Source organism: Macaca thibetana, chromosome 17 (genome assembly GCF_024542745.1).
Source record: "Macaca thibetana thibetana isolate TM-01 chromosome 17, ASM2454274v1, whole genome shotgun sequence".
Lineage (NCBI taxonomy): Eukaryota > Metazoa > Chordata > Mammalia > Primates > Cercopithecidae > Macaca > Macaca thibetana.
This window is the reverse complement of record NC_065594.1, coordinates 72,254,071-72,267,375: the sequence shown is the minus strand read 5'-3', so window position 1 is coordinate 72,267,375 and position 13,305 is coordinate 72,254,071. Positions and strand designations below refer to the sequence as shown.

Here is a 13,305-nt window from a genome sequence, read left to right as displayed (position 1 = left end):
AATTCCATCTCCCTTCATCATCAGTTACTTCTCTTACTCTTCTCTCCAATTGAATACCACCCTCTCTTTTACAGACTACGTTCACTGGCACTCTAAGACTATTTTAAGGCTAGGACGTTTGCACGAGTATTACATATGCCTGGAATGCTCTTCCCCCATTTTTTCGCATGGCTGGCTTTTGTGACTCGGATCTCAGTTTAAATCCCATCTCATCAGTTATGATTCTCTGACCTCCCAGAATACAGTAGCTTTCCAATTCATTCAGTAGTATGCACTCTGTTAAATCTTACCATTACCTAGTTTTATGTTTGTTTGTTTGCTTATTTAGTTCTTGCTCCAGGTATTAGAAACAATCACCACTATCATTGACTAGAATACTGCTAGGTACATAGTAAATTTTCTGTAATACTTGATGAATTAAGGAATAAATTATGAATGATAGTCTAAAATTGTGCAAAATGGGTTTTTGTCGCATTACTGCTATTGATTAGTCAAAATTATCAAAATCATCTATTTAACCTGTTAGTAACTGATAAAGTGGGAAAAGGAGCAAAACTTGTGGTAACATGCTTTGAACTATTTTTAAAAGAAGTCACATTAATCTTAGTTATATTACTATTATTGTATCAATAGGAAGTAGCAGTTATAAAGAATCCATGATTTAATATGAAATAGCATGATTTCTTTGTGGAAAAGTATATCAATATAACTTATTATCAGAATTACTTGTCAAATTATAGGACAAAAGCTTTTTACAGTCTACAAGTTCAGGGCACACATAACTTTGTAATCAACACATTGTGAATTATGTTTTGACAAGGTCAAACATGAACCATGTGTTAAAATGTTGGTAACAAGACTTATTAATAGAATGCATGGATAAAATGGCTGACAAATGTATTAACTTTATTCCTTTGAACATTGGCATATAATGACTCCTAAAAAATTACTGTTACAAAAAAGACACGTATTTCAATTCAAAACAGCTAACTACTCTTAGTTGTGTACAGTGTAAATTTTGAACATTATTAATTCATGTTCTATAGAAATAAATTTTAAGTAACCTCAAAATGCCTTAATAGGTTTTGGAATAGAATAGAGAATCATTTATTACCAGGTGTTTAGTGGTAAGATAATAAAGTAAACATTTAGCCATCTCCCAAAACTGCTAAGACTGTAATCATCGTTTATTTTTGAACCTCAAAAACCAATCATTGGAATAATCTTAAACGTCTGTGCATGATATATTCTGGTTGTTTATATATACTTTGCTTTATGTTTAGTTATTTACTTAGTAATTTTTTTTTTTTTTTGAGACGGAGTCTCGCTCTGCCACCCAGGCTGGAGTGCAGTGGCCGGATCTCAGCTCACTGCAAGCTCCGCCTCCCGGGTTCATGCCATTCTCCTGCCTCAGCCTCCCAAGTAGCTGGGACTACAGGCGCCCGCCACCACGCCCGGCTAGTTTTTTGTATTTTTTAGTAGAGACGGGGTTTCACCGTGTCAGCCAGGATGGTCTCGATCTCCTGACCTCGTGATCCGCCCGTCTCGGCCTCCCAAAGTGCTGGGCTTACAGGCTTGAGCCACCGCGCCCGGCCTACTTAGTAATTTTTAATAATAACTTTTGCTCCATAAATCTACCAGTCAAAAAGAAAAGTTAAAACAAACCAAAATTTTCCTTTCAATCCTACCTCTCCGTTTTATAATCTGAAACAAACTGAGAATCTTTCCATTCTCATGCTTGTCCCTTCCTTTCTTTTTAGTCAGATATTACTTTATATGAAAGATTTCATGATGCATGCAATCTTTAGGAACATACTTCTTCTATATTTTTTCAAGATAAATCCATGTTGTTGTATACCATTATATTTCTTTTTTAAAAAACTCATATCATATGACTTTGTGGCAGTATCACCACTGATACACATTTCAATTGTTTCTAGACTTTTGCTATTGTGTACAGCACCACCATCAATTTTTTCTCCATTATCTTCCTATCTTATCTTGAAAACAGGTGTACATGGGCAGGCATTGCTCTTGGATATATACCAAAGATATCTGGGTTTTCAAGTGCATAAATATTTTAATTTTGGTTAAGAAAATAAAACTATTTTCAAAACTGGTTTACTAATATATACTTCCACCAGTGATATAACAAGACACCATAGATACACATCTTCTCCAACACTGTTATTCCAGACTTCATATTCTTGACAATGCGATGGGTGGAAAATGGCATCATATGACTATCTTTATTAGAATCTTCATGATCAATACTGCTAATGCCTATCACATGTTTACCGATCACATGCATTTTTATTTTTGTGAAATATCTACTTATGTCTTTCGGCAGTTTTCCATTGAATTATTGGCACTTCTTCATTTTTAAGAGTTCTTTATGTGTTCTTGACACTAATACTTTGCTGATTGTGTACAATTATCCAAGTTTGTAACCTAGCTTCTTGCTTAGTTTATGGTAGCACTTTAAGAATTAATTCTCTTAATATAAGTAAATGCAACATTTCCTGTTATAACCAACCTTTTTATGAATAACACATATTACTTGAATCTAATAAATATTCATTTATATTTTTAGCCCTGTTTTTTGACATTTTTACATAAAAATTTTTGGTGTCAATATATGAGTTATTCAATTTTTTTCATACATCTTTCAGGTTCATTTGTGGAATAGCCCTTTCTCTGTCGCACTGATATGGCATGCCAATTTTGTCATATAACGAAGTTCCACGCAAGCATGGTTCTGTTTCTCAGCGTTCTGACTGTTTCTGCACCTATGCCACACTGAGTAACCAAAGCTCAAGAGTTGTCATCCAGTTTAACAGGTATCTCATCACTTCTCTTCTTCTGAGCATCTTATATATTCTTTGTTCTTTACTCTTCCACAAAAATCTTAAAATCACATTCTTGAGTTTTATAAATAATTACTTTGGAACTTTGATTGCAATAACACTGATCAATTTAGAAAGAATCACTATTTCACACTATTGTCATCTTGCCCATGAACATGATATGTCCTAATTGGTTCTTCTAATTCGTATCATTTTCTCTGTATTTTTTACATCATAGATTTATTCTTAGATACTTGATATTCTCTTATACAATTTTAAGTTATATATTATCTTTAATTAAACTTTCTAGTTTGCTGCCTTTGTATAAAAATGCAACTGAAATTTCTATAGTAATTTTCTTTTTACATCTATTTTTATCTACAATCTTGTTAAACACTTGTATTATATCAAATAATTTGTAGGTGGATTCTTTTGTGTATTTTGTGTAAATAACATCAAATGGAAAAATAACTACTTTTTCCTGAATTACAATCCTTATTTTCTTCTTATCTTTATTTTGGTATTGCCTGAGGTAGGGCCTTAAAAACAATGTTGAACAGAAATATTCATTGTGGACTTCATAACCTTGTTTTTGTCTTTAAACATATTGCTTCCAATATTTTAACATTAAATATAATTTTATTTCATATTTTTAATAAATATGCATTAAGTAGCAATCAGTTGCTGATAAATTGTGTTATTTCAAAAAATGTATCAATTTTACCTAATTTTTAAAAATTATATAGTTGTTACTATTCCCACACTATTACTAAAATCTCTACTTTGTATGTAGTATATTTTCATTTATACATTTGTTATTATTTGTCTTTTCCTGATAATCTGAATAGAAAAATGTCTACTTTCTTAGGGTTTTAAAAAATATTTTAAAATAATATTTAAAATAAGTGATATGTTATTGAAATAGAAAATAAAAACTGATTTAAAAATATTAACCAGCCGGGCACGGTGGCTCAAGCCTGTAATCCCAGCACTTTGGGAGGCCGAGACGGGCGGATCACGAGGTCAGGAGATCGAGACCATCCTGGCTAACACAGTGAAACCCCGTCTCTACTAAAAAATACAAAAAACTAGCCGGGCGAGGTGGTGGGCGCCTGTAGTCCCAGCTACTCGGGAGGCTGAGGCAGGAGAATGGCGTAAACCCGTGAGGCGGAGCTTGCAGTGAGCTGAGATCCGGCCACTGCACTCCAGCCTGGGCGACAGAGTAAGACTCCGTCTCAAAAAAAAAAAAAAAAAAAAAAAAATTAACCAAGTACAAAAATGTTTTTCATTGTGGATGTTTGTGCAGCAAAGCTTCTGAAGACTTGTAGGCTTGAGAACAGTGGTTGTATAACTTTATATTGAAATAGCCTTTTTTGTATACAATTTTAACTTCTGTTATTTTCATCAAAACTTTAAAGTCATTATACCATTGCCTTGTTTCCAGTGTTTGTGTTGAGAAATTTGATATCTATATAATTTTTATTCCTTTATGTGTGACTTATTGTCTCTCTAAACTTTTTGAATTGTCTTGGTCTTTAAAAAACTATTTTATTGTAAATTGATGATTTATAACATATACTTACGGGCTAAAAAAAGTGATGTGATAATTTATATATACAATGTGTAATAAAATTAAACTAATTAATACACATCTCAAATACATCAATCATGTGGTAAGAACATTTGCAATTTACTCTTCACAATTTTGAAATTACAGTACATTATTTTCAACTATATTCACCATGCTATGCAATAGATCTGAGCAAACAAGAACTTCCTTCCGTCTGAGATTTTGGGCCATTTGACCATAATCTCTCTATTCTCCCCAGCTTCCAATCTCTGTAACTAACTTTGTGCTCTGCTTCTATGAGTTCAGTTGTTTTAGATTCCAAACATAAAGGAGAACATGTATTTCCCTTTCTGTGCCTGCCGTATTTTACTTAGCATAATTCATTTATTTCTCTATTGACTAATTGTTCTGGTAAGGACTTTCAATACTATGTTGAATAGGAGTGGTAAAAGTGGACATCCTCGTCTTGTTCCAGAACTTAAAGGAAAGCCTTCCAATTTTTTACCATTGAGTACAGTGTTAGCTGTGGACCTCTCATATATGGCCTTAAATGTGTTAAGGTACATTCTTTCTACACTAAATCTGTGAGAGTTTTTTATCATGAAAATTGTTGAATTTTGTCAAGTGCTTTTTTCTGCGTCTAGTAAGATAATGAGATGGTTTTTGTCTTTCATTCTGTTAATGTGATGTATCACAGTTACTGATTTACTTATGTTGAAGCCTCCTGTGTCTCGGGAGAAACGCCACTTGATCATGATGGATGATCCCTTTAATGTGTTGATAAATTCAGTTTGCTAGAATATAATGGAGGATTTTCATGTCTATGTTCATCAAGGATATTGACCTGTAGTTTTATCTTCTTGTAATGTCCTTGTCTGACTTTGGTATCAGGGTAATGCTGACTTGATAAATGAGTTAAAAAAGAGTCCCTCCTCTTCAATTTTTGGGAAGACTTTGGGAAGAATTAGTATTAGTTCTTTAAAAAACTGGTAGAATTCAACCATGAGCCATCAGGTCTTGGGTTTTTCTTTGATGGGAAAATTTTTATTACTGATTTAATCTCCTTACTTGTTATTGGCCATTTCAGATTTTTTATTTCTGCACAATTCAATCTTGGTAGGTTGCATATGCCTAGGAATATATTCGTTTCTTCTAGGTTATCCAATTTGTTGCTATATAATTATTTGTAATAGTTGCTTATGATTCTATTATGTGATATCAGTTCTAATGTCTCTGTTTTCACCTCTGATTTTATTTGAGTCTTCTTTTTTCTAGTTATTACAGCTAAATGTTCATTTTGTTTGCGTTTAAAAAAAATACAACTGGCTGGGAGCGGTGGCTAACACCTGTAATCCCAACACTTTGGGAGGCCAAGGCAGGCGGATCACCTGAGGTTGGGAGTTCGAGACCAGCCTGACCAACATGGAAAAACCCTGTCTCTACTAAAACTATAAAAAATGAAAAATGAGCCAGCCGTCAGGGCGCATGCCTGTAATCCCAGCTACTGGGGAGGCAGAGGTAGCAGAATCGCTTGAACCTGGGAGGTGGAGGTTGCAGGGAGCCGAGATCATGCCATTGCACTCCACCCTGGGCAACAAGAGCGAAACTCTGTCTCAAAATAAATAAATAAAATGAAAATTTAAAAAAAGACACTAGTTTTATTAATCTTTTGTATTCTTTTGCTAGTCTGTGTTTCATTTACTTCGATTCCAATCTTCATTATTTCCCTCCTTCGCCTATCTTTGTATTTAGTTTTTTTTTCTCTACCTCCTTGACAAATAAGATTAAGTTGTTTGAAATCTGCTTTTTAGGTAAACATTTATCATTATAAACTTTCCTCTTAGAGCTTCTTTTGCTGTATTCCATAAGTTTTGGCACTTTGCATTTCCATTTTTGTTTGTCGCAAGATTTTTTTTTTAATTTTATTGACCCATTAGTTGTTCAGGAACATGTTGTTAATTTATATGTATTTGTGAATTTTCTGAAATTCCTCATTGATTTCTAATTTCATAGCATTGTGGGTCAGAAAAGGTACTTGATATAACTTCAAATTTCTTGAGAAAATTCAGACTTTTGTCCTAATAGGTGATCTATCCTGGAAAACGTTCTCCGTGTGCTCAAGAATATTGTGTATGCTGTTGCTAATGGATGGAATGTTCTGTATATGTCTGTTAGGTCCATTTGATCTAATGTGTTTTCTTATTAATTTTCTGTCTGAATAATCAGTACATTGTTAAAAGTGATATATTAAAGTCCCTTACTATTATTGTATGGCAATCTCTTTCTCTCAAGGTCATTTCATATTTGTTTTACATTTTTAGGTGCTCCAATGTTGAGTATATGTGTATTTACTATTGTTACATCCTGTTGATAAATTGACCCCTTTGTCATCATATAATGTTCTTATGTGTCTCCTATTTCCATTTTTGAGCTTTTTTGTTTTCATTTGCGTGGAAAATCTTTTTCCATCCCTTCATTTTCAGTGTGTGTGTGTCCTAAAATACAAGGTGAGACTCCTACAGGCAGTGAATAATTGGGGCTTGTTTATCCTTTCAGTTACTCTTTTTTGGAGGATTTAATGCATTTATATTCAAGGTAATTATTGATAGGCAAAGACTTACTACTACCATTTTGTTAACTGTTTTCTGGTTGTTTTGTAGATATTTTGTTTCTGCCTCTTATGCTGTCTTCCTTTATGTATTGATTTTTTAACAAGTGGTATGCTTTGACCGTTCCAATTTTTTGTCCTACTAATAATTTTTGCTTTGTACTTCTCTGAGGTTTACATATAAGATATACATATATCAATAACCTATTTCAAACTGATAACTTGCATACAACTCCACACTTTTGCTCCAACATTTTATGTTGTTGAGGTCAGGTCAGAATTTACATCACTTTATAATGTGTGTCTCTTGACAATTTATTTCAGTTATAGTTTTAATCGTTTTTTTTTCCTCCAACTTCTTGAGATAATTCAGACTTTTGTCCTAATAGATGATCTATACCTAATAGGTAGTCTCACTCTATTGCCCAGGCTGGGGTGCAGTGGCGTGATCTCGGCTTACTGCGGCAAGCTCTGCCTCCCAGGTTCACACCATTCTCCTGCCTCAGTCTCCCGAGCAGCTGGGACTATAGACACCCGCCACCATGCCCAGCTAATTTTTTGTATTTTTAGTAGAGACGGAGTTTCACCGTGTTAGTCAGGATGGTCTCGATCTCCTGACCTCATGATCTGCCTGCCTTGGCCTCCCAAAGTCCTGGGATTACAGGCATGAGCTACCACACCTGGCCTAATAGTTTTGTTTTTAATTCTTGTTCCAGGGATAAAGTTACATGTGATCATTATGGTACTTGAGTATTCTGAATATATGACTCTGCTGTACTTCAACCACTGAGTTTTGTACTTTCATATCTATCATTATTAATTTGTGACTTTTTTGTTTCAGCTTAAAGAAGTCCTTTTAGCAATTCTTACAAGACTGGCGTAATGGTTATGACATCCCTTCATTTTGACAAAATGACAAACTTTCAGTTTGAAAATGACAAAATTTCATTTGTCTGGGAAAGTTTATATTTCCTCCTCATTCTTAAAAGACCAGTTTTCTGATTAAAGTATTTTTGGTTAGAAGCTTGTGTTTCTTTAGCACTTTGAATATGTCATCCCACTCTTTCCTGACCTGCACTGTTTCTCCTGAGAAATCTGCTGATAGTGACACTTCTTTGTATGTGACGGGTTTCTTATCTTTTGCTGCTCCAGAATTTTTTGTCTTTGATTTTTGGTAGTTTATTATGTGCCTTGATTAACTCCTCTTTCAGTTGTATTTGAGTGGAGACTTCTGTGCTTCCTATACCTGGATGTTGGCATCTATTCACAGAATATGGAAGTTTTTTGTTAAGCCCTTATTTATTTAAATATGCTTTATGATCCTTGTTTTCTTTATTCACCTTCTGCAGCTTCTATTCTGTAAAAGCTTGGTCTCTTCATAGTGTCCCATAATTCCTGCAGGATTTTGTTACATTTTTTTCATTCTTTTGTCTTTTAGCTCCTTTGATTGGATAATTGTAAATTTTGTTTTCCAGCTTACTGCTTTTTTCCGCTGCTTAATCACATCTTCTGTTTAATCTTTCTGTTTTTCATTTCAATCATTGTATCCCTCACCTCTAGGATTTCTATGTTTTAAATTTTTTTCTATTTTGTTGTAAAACTCACTTTGTGAGTTGTGTTCCAAATTTTACATGATTTTTTAATCCATACATTCTTATCGTTTACTGAACTTCTTTAGGAAATTTATTTGGAGTTGCCAGTCATTGCAGAGATCTCCATTCCTTTAGGGCCCATTATTGGAGCTTTATTAGTTTCCCTTGGAGTATAACGATTCCCTAATTCTTCATAATCCTTGTGTGCTTGCAATGTTGTCTGTGCATTTGAGGAGACAGCCTCCTCTTCTGGTCTTTTTAAATGTTACTTGGCAGGAATAGACCCTGGCTATTTAGACTAGCCCATGACTCTGGAAAGGCCAGTTGGTGACAGTCCCAGTCAGGCAGATCTTGTTATGTGTTCTCTAATTCATGGGGTCACTGACTTTGCTCTGATGTCAGGCGGGGCTGCTAGCTGAGTTCTGCCATCCAGCAGAATCGCTGGCAAGGTTCTGCTGTCAGGAAGAGCTGCCGGCTGGATGATGCTTTCCCTTCTATTCAGGCTAGGAAGCGGATGTATTTCCTGGCCGGGAAATTCTACTGTATGGGATCTGCAGTTGAGCAGGGCTACAGGCTGTGATCTGAGATTAGTAAGTAACTGCTTGGGACAGGCAGGACCAGAGGCTGTGCTCCTTGGAAATACATGACTGAGGACTGCGTGCCACTCAGGTGGAGGCCTGTGGTGAGCTTTTGGCTGAGTGGCCGTTTGCTCTCTCAGGTCAAGCAGGTCTAGCCTCTCTACTTCTCCAAAATGTATGGGGGTGGGAGTGTCCCTGCCTGGGCAGGGTCATTAGGTCATGCTCTGAGGTGAAGCACGGAGATTAGCTATCTAGAGACTCAACGCAAAATAAACTTCTTACCTTACTTATGAAGGCAATCAGCTCAGTTTTAAAGAGTGGTTATAAAGTCAGCTGGTATCACTGATTGAGCTGTCAAGAACACAAAAATACCAGCAAGATTCTGTAGGCTGGTCACTATGAGCTCTGCCTCCTTTGTTTCTATCTGACCCCAGGCAGTTTATGCCTTGAACCCCACTGTTCCCCAGGAGTTGAGACTGAAGTGGGCTTTCTGGGAGGTGTCTCAGAGTGCTAGGGAAGATTGGATGCCTCCAGTTTTCTTTTCCCCACTGTGGAAACTGTGTGCCCAGGGAAATTCTCTGTCTGGCATTGTGCTGACTGACTTCAGGGGGGATGAAGGACAGCATCATAGTGAGATCATTCCTACTCATCTAATTTGTTTTCCTTCAGTTCCACAAATGACGTAGGTGTCTCAAGACAGTTGCCAAGTATGGAGGTTTTCAAAAAGATGTGTGGTCTGTAGATAGTTGCTAGTTATACTTTCTGTGGGTGTTGGGTGGCACGAAGGATTGGGGGCAGTTGGTAGAGATTGCAGCCCGAGACTTCCTATTCTTCCATTTTGCTGATGTCATCTCCATCTCTTTGTCTTTTAAATGCTACTACTATGTGTGGGTTTTTAGTTATTTTTTCTCTTTCACACATTAGAAAGTACACTTTAATATTTTGAAGTATACTTTATACTACATTCAGTCTGCCTTTTATATTTTTAAATGCCAGAACAGTCATTATGATTACTTTTCACACAGTACTTCGTCACAATTTTATTTCTCTTTCTGTGATCTTTTGAAACATTTCTTTGGTCTTGGTTTTTGATTTGCTTATTTTGTTATATATATTACTATGATACTCTGAATTTATTTTCTTGAATGTTTCATGGATAATTGTTCTTGGTAATTCCTCATGTACTTTAATTTAATATTACCAACATTTTTCTCCTGATATATTATGCTGTTGTGTTTTTATTATGCTAATTTAAAAGTGCTGGTCCATCTGTTCTTAGTTTTGTTTCTGAGGAAATCAGTAATCCAGCATATTGCTTTTCTTCTGAAATCAATGATGTTCTCTTCAAATGTCTCATGATTTTGAGCTGCTTACTCCTGTTCTCATTTTATATACTCAGTCAGCTAATATAAGAAAAAAGACCAAACTTCAGTCTTTGGGAAGAAAAAGGCATTTAGTGGATAGTTGTTGTAATCAAAAGTTTGACTATGGAAATCGTTTACGACTCACCGCTCTTTCTGCCCCACATTGTTGCAAGCTGTTAAGAGAGCCTGATGCTTTCTCCTCTGGTGCCGGCAGGAGATTCAGAACCACATAAGACCCTGCCTGCAGTTGTGAACCTCACTTTGACCACTCCCCCAAACCACCATAAAAATTCCAATCCAGTCTTTTTCCTTTTGTCAGTCATTTTTGGACCAAATTAGGAAGGCTGTCCTGCTCTCCCACAAAGCCTCATTCAGTAATAAGCCTGTTTACATAATTTTGGTGCATGTATAGCATCATCAGTCTTCTCATCTGAACCAAATTTTGGGTGAAGCCCTTCTAATTCTGCAGGGTGGCCACTAAACAGTGATAGACGATGATATGGTTTGACTGTGTCCCCGCCCAAATCTCGTCTTGACTTGCAGTTCCCATAATCCCTGTATGTCATGGGAGGGACTTGATGGGAGGTAATTGAATCATGGGGGTGGTTACCCCAATGCTGTTCTCATGATAGTGAGTTCTCAGGAGAGCTGATGGTTTTATAAATATACCCTTTATAAAGGCTCCCCCCCCTTTACTTGGCATTTCTCCTTCCTCCTGCCATGTGAGTAAGGATGTGTTTTCTTCGCCTTCTGCCATGATTATAGGTTTCCCAAGGCTTTCCCAGTCATGTGGAACTGTGAGTCAATTAAACCTCTCTTTTTTATAGGTTACCCAGTCTCAGGTATTTCTAGAAACCCTAGAAGGATATTCTTCTTGGATTCTAACCTCCCCACCCTCCAAATGTTGAGGTTTGAAGCAGGCTAGGAAAACAACTATTAAAAATTATTCCTCAATTATCTATTATCACAGTTTCCAAAAAACAGGCTTCCACCATTTGTTCCAAAATAATGAAAGAGAGAAGACAATAGATTAGAGAAGATAAGAATGGATAGTAAGATATGCCCTGAAAACTTTTTGATATGGAAGGAAATCAAATGTTTCAAATTAATTTTATAAACAATATGTTTGAGCGGAATATAAAATTCTACATGTTATTTATATTAATGATGAAGATTATGCTGATCAGTTCAAATGTTGGAACTGTGATTTTGAAACTACTACTGATATTTTATTGAAATGTGGTTAGAGTTAGAAAAAATTACTGAAAATTTAATTTTGTAAAAATTATACTAAGATCTGTCCATCTTAAAAATAGAAGGCATTATTATAAATCAAGATAATTATATTATTGTGTTTCAATACACTTATGATTCATATCTAAATAGCTTAGTTTTGCCCTAATTTGTCAAAAGCAGAATTTGAGAACTCCCATAATGGAATAAGTAGCTATAAGAAAAATAAAATAGTAATATACCATAAAGTGATTTCAGTTCCATTTCAGAGGAAGGGAAAATAAAAGGAGCAGTTTAAGGACAAAAATATTAGCACAACTACAAAATCAAACTGAAAGCATTATACACTTTTTCATAATATAGGGCAATTGAACCTCACTTGCTCTTCCAAATTCTATGACTAACTTGCAATTTCCTGCTCTACTGGCCTCCTGGGATGAAGGCACAGACATATTGATCTGACTGACGGTGAAGTATCACTTTGCAGTAAGTGTCTAAGTGGTGTGGCAACAGCCAGTGCTTTCTGATAGCTACAAAGGAGGACACTACCAGATCTATCTTGTTATTAATAAGATAAACGTTGTTTCTCTGTAAATGCAAAAGAAAACAAATTATTGTTGCAAACTTCACATCTCACTATGGTATAGTTTCATGTATTATCTATTTAAATTATTTTAATTGAAATGGTAAATATACAAATATCTTACCTTGTAGATGGTGAGGCAAAATATAATTTATGGAATAATGTCCTAATAAATGAAAGGGAAGTGCAGTGCTTGGAGATACTTGTACATAAGCATGATAAGATAATATTCATAGATCTAAATAAATACCCTGAAGAGAACTCTGAATCTCTGACCAAAGCTAAAGTAATACAAAGTGGTTATATGTTCTTGGACTTGTTAGGAATTAGAACATTATCTTAAAAATGATGAGAATTAATGAAAGTGTTTTAATCCAGAGGCTGGAATTAAAATACTCATATTTTTCAAAGAATCATTTATGATTGTCTTAGACTATTTGGGCTACTATAACAAAATACCTTAAATCTGGTAATTTAAAAAAATAACAAATTTATTTCTCACAGTTCTGGAGGTTGGAAAGTGCAAGACCAAGACATGAACAGATTCATTATCTGGTAAGAGCCTGTTCCTCATAGACAGTAACTTATATGTGTCTTCACATGCAAGAAGAGGTGCACAAGCCTTCTCAGGTCTTTTTGATAAGGACAGTAATCTCATTCATGAGGGCAGAGGACTTATGACTCAAACACCTCCCAAAGACCCCACATTCTTAATGCCACTTCTTAAAAGAAGACATCCCATTACTGGGTATATACCCAAAGGATTATAAATCATGCTGCTATAAAGACACATGCACATGTATGTTTATTGCGGCACTATTCACAATAGCAGAGACTTGGAACCAACCCAAATGTCCATCAGTGACAGACTGGATTAAGAAAATGTGACACATATACACCACGGAATACTATGCAGCCATAAAAAAGGATG

At 35.3% G+C, this 13,305-nt stretch overlaps 1 protein-coding gene and 1 long non-coding RNA gene across 3 annotated transcripts in view; both read right to left on the bottom strand.

Annotated features, from left to right (window-relative positions):
• GPC5 (glypican 5) overlaps positions 1-13,305 on the bottom strand; it is a 1,466,403-nt gene that overhangs the window by 501,948 nt on the left and 951,150 nt on the right. The window lies entirely within an intron of this gene.
• LOC126940792 (uncharacterized) overlaps positions 1-13,305 on the bottom strand; it is a 288,273-nt gene that overhangs the window by 261,422 nt on the left and 13,546 nt on the right. The window lies entirely within an intron of this gene.